The sequence below is a fragment of the Salvelinus alpinus genome, chromosome 38 (genome assembly GCF_045679555.1).
Source record: "Salvelinus alpinus chromosome 38, SLU_Salpinus.1, whole genome shotgun sequence".
Classification (NCBI taxonomy): Eukaryota; Metazoa; Chordata; class Actinopteri; order Salmoniformes; family Salmonidae; genus Salvelinus; species Salvelinus alpinus.
In genome coordinates this window covers 6,512,133-6,516,410 of record NC_092123.1, presented here as the reverse complement: position 1 = coordinate 6,516,410, position 4,278 = coordinate 6,512,133, and positions in this window count along the sequence as shown.

Here is a 4,278-nt window from a genome sequence, read left to right as displayed (position 1 = left end):
AGCGTGTGTATTTTCTTGCCTTTTTTACATTTCTTATTTTTATAACATCGATTCGGTCAAGTAGCTTAGCTCTCTATTTTGAAATTCACCAGATTTTACACTGTAATTGTAATTCTGCTGTTTTACACTGTGATTTTCTATTTGATGAACGTGTGTCAATGCTCAATGTCAAGGTGAAAAACAGGTGTATGTAGGTGATAAATCATTGTCGGGAAAGTTGACAATGTGTACATTTTGGAAAAATATAGCTGCAAGCAGCAATGATCGGGGTCCACATGATGAGAAAGGACAATATCAGTTGGATAAAAAAGCAAGCACTCTATCATGTAGGGACTATCTTTCTTTATGTGCAGTCAGTGAAAACATTGAGAAGTATTTTTAGCTTTAGAATATGTGCTAACTTGCATCTATAGGTACAGTGCAGCCATATTTGAATGCAAAAACCATTAAAGACTGATGTAATGAGTCTAAATACAAAATCTGGAGTGACTCTGACATACAGTGGGAAGAAAAAGTATGTGAACCCTTTAGAATTACCTGGATTTCTGCATAAATTGGTCATACAATTTGATCTGATCTTCATCTAAGTCACGACAATAGACAAACAGTCTGCTTAAACTAGTAACACACAAACAATTATACATTTTAATATCTTTATTGAACACACGGTGTAAAAATTCACAGTGAAGGTTGGAAAAAGTATGTGAACCCTTGAATTTAATAACAGGTTGACCTTCCTTTGGAAGCAATAACCTCAACCAAACGTTTCTGTAGTTGCGGATCGGACCTGCACAACAGTCAGGAAGAATTTTGGACCATTCCTCATTACAAAACTGTTTTGGTTCCACAATATTCTTGGGATGTCGGGTGTGAACCGCTCTCTTGAGGTCATGCCACAGCATCTCAATCGGGTTGAGGTCAGGACTGACTGGGCCACTCCAGAAGGCACATTTTATTCTATTCAAGCCATTCTGTTGTTGATTTACTTCTGTCTTTTGAGTTGTTGTCCTGTTGCATCACTTAACTTCTGTTGAGCTTCAATTGGCGGACAGATAGCCTTACATTCTCCTGCAAAATGTCTTGATAAACTTGGGAAATCATTTTTCCGTCAATGATAGCAAGCTGTCCAGGCCCTGAGGCAGCAAAGCAGCCCCAAACCATGATGCTCCCTCCACCATAGTTTACAGTTGGGATGAGGTTTTGATGTTGGTGTGCTGTGCCTTTTTTCTCCACACATAGTGTTGTGTGTCCACAGAATATTTTGCCAGTAGCACTGCGGAACATCCAGGTGGTCTTTTGTGAACTTCAGACGTGCAGCCATGTTTTCTTTGGACAGCAGTAGCTTCTTCCATGGTGTCCTCCCATGAACACCTTTCTTGTTTAGTGTTTTACGTATTGTAGACTCGTCAACAGAGATGTTAGCATCTTCCAGAGATTTCTGTAAGTCTTTAGCTGACACTCTAGGATTCCTCTTAACCTCATTAAGCATTCTGCACTGTGCTCTTGCAGTCATCTTTGCAGGACGGCCACTCCTAGGGAGAGTAGCAACAGTGCTGAAATTTCTCCATTTATAGACAATTTGTCTTATCGTGGACTGACTTTTAGAGATACTTTTGTAACCCTTTACAGCTTTATGCAAGTCAACAATTCTTCATCTTAGGTCTTCTGAGATCTCTTTTGTTCGAGGCATGGTTCACATCAGGCAATGCTTCTTGTGAATAGCAAACTCACATTTTATGAGTGTTTTTTACGTGGCAGGGCAGCTCTAAACAAAATCTCCAATCTCATCTCATTGATTCGACTCCAGATTAGTTGACTCCTGACTCCAATTAGCTTTTGGAGAAGTCATTAGCCTAGGGGTTCCCATACTTTTCCCAACCTACACTGTGAATGTTTAAATTATGTATTCAATATAGACAACAAAAATACAATAATTTGTGTGGTATTGGTTTAAGCACACTGAGTTTGTCTATTGTTGTGACTAAGATGAATATCAGATATCAGATACATTTTATGTAAAATTTATTCATAAATCCAGGTAATTCCAAAGGGTTCATGAGGAGAAGATGATTGCAGATCATCAGCATTAGCGTTACATATGCAAAGAATGTTGTTAATAGTTTCCTTGTTTTTTGCAGATATCAAAACCAAATTCAGTATGGTTTGTCTTAGGAACATCCATGATAGTGATGACACATTTCAAGTCGATAGGCCACTGTGGAGTAGATTTACAGTGGTTTAAATGGACACGTAAAATCAGATTTTGGATTTGTCAAAAACTCATTTTGATTTGTCATTTGGTCCTATGGTTCATGAGAATACATTTTTCACAGGTTTAAAAATATATACACTACCGTTCAAAAGTTTGGGGTCACTTAGTAATTTCCTATTTATCTGCAATAAATAGCACATGCAAAACATAAGCCACAACGTCAACAGTGAAGAGACGACTCTGGGATGCTGGCCTTCTAGGCAGAGTTGCAAAGAAAAAGCCATATCTCAGACTGGCCAATAAAAATAAAAAATTAAGAAGGGCAAAAGAACACAGACACTGGACAGAGGAACTCTGCCTAGAAGGCCAGCATCCTGGAGTCGCCTCTTCACTGTTGACATTGAGACTGGTGTTTTGCGGGTACTATTTAATGAAGCTGCCAGTTGAGGACTTGTGAGGCATCTGTTTCTCAAACTAGACACTCTAATGTACTTGTCCTCTTGCTCAGTTGTGCACCGGGGCCTCCCACTCCTCTTTTTATTCTGGTTAGTGCCAGTTTGCTCTGTTCTGTGAAGGGAGTAGTACACAGCGTTGTATGAGATCTTCAGTTTCTTGGCAATTTCTCGCATGGAATAGCCTTCATTTCTCAGAACAAGAATAGACTGACAAGTTTCAGAAGAAAGTTCTTTGTTTCTGGCCATTTTGAGCCTGTAATCGAACCCACAAACGGTGATGCTCCAGATACTCAACTAGTCTAAAGGCCAGTTTTATTGCTTCTTCAATCAGAAAACAGTTTTCACCAGTGCTAACATAATTGCAAAAGGGTTTTCTAATGATCAATTAGCCTTTTAAAATTATAAACTTGGATTAGCTAACACAACGTGCCATTGAAACACAGGAGTGATGGTTGCTGATAATGGGCCTCTGTACGCCTATGTAGATATTCCATAAATAATCTGCCGTTTCCAGCTACAATAGTCATTTACAACATTAACAATGTTTACGCTGTATTTCTGATCAATTTTATGTTATTTTAATGGACAAAAAATGTTGCCTTTCTTTCAAAAACAAGGACATTTCTAAGTGATCCCAAACCTTTGAACGGTAGTGTATATTTTTGGCATATTTTAGCATAGATGCTAATATGCATCTACTGTTATAGTGTGGCCATCTGTGAATGCGTCAATGTTCTTTTCTCATACTCTTTTGGGACTGAATCTGACTCTTAGTTCACGAGAAGATTTTTTTATTCTAAGCATTATCATTACATAATCCAAATTTAACATGGTTCATCGTGGTAATGTCTGCGATGACCCTACAACGTTTCAAGTTGATAAGCCATTGTGAAGTGGATTAACAAAGGATTTATTTTGTAATTGGACATGTCAAATCTGATTTCCTGATTGATCAATACCTCAGCCATCTCTTAACCAACCAAGCGTTTCTCAAACTAAGTTAAGTGCTGCACCATGGGCCTATATACCAAACTTGGTGTTCTGTGGACTTATGGGTCATGAGAATACGTTTTTCAGGTTTTCCAAAATGTCCAAGATGGAGGAAAATCTATCCTGATGGACCTTATGGGTCCTTGACGCAAATTTGTTCAGCATGAGGAAAGACACCTACATTTCAAGTCTCTAGGTCAAACAGGTCGGCAAATATTTAAGTGGGTTTAAGTGAGACTACTGGCCAATTGGTGCCTTTCCTTTTGACCAAGTTACTCATGGCCTCTAGTTTCTGTGTGCCAAATTCGATGTGTTTTTTTTAACCAATCTATGCTTGAGTTATTGGAATGAAGGTGATCAAAAGCGTGGCTCACTTCTGCCCCCAGGAGCCCACAGTACACACACACATTAGTGACTCCCTGAACACAATGCTCAAGCTCCAACCTTTCAAAACACACCAGCAGCCCCGGCTCTCTCCTCCACTGAGAGCTCATTGGGCAGTGTCTCCTATCTGACGCCGCTGATTGGCTATTGAATGTTGTCTCCCAGGCAGCAGAGGAACTGGCAGCAGGAGGAGACAGGGAGAAAGGAGGGAGAGAGAGGGAGGATACACTCATATCA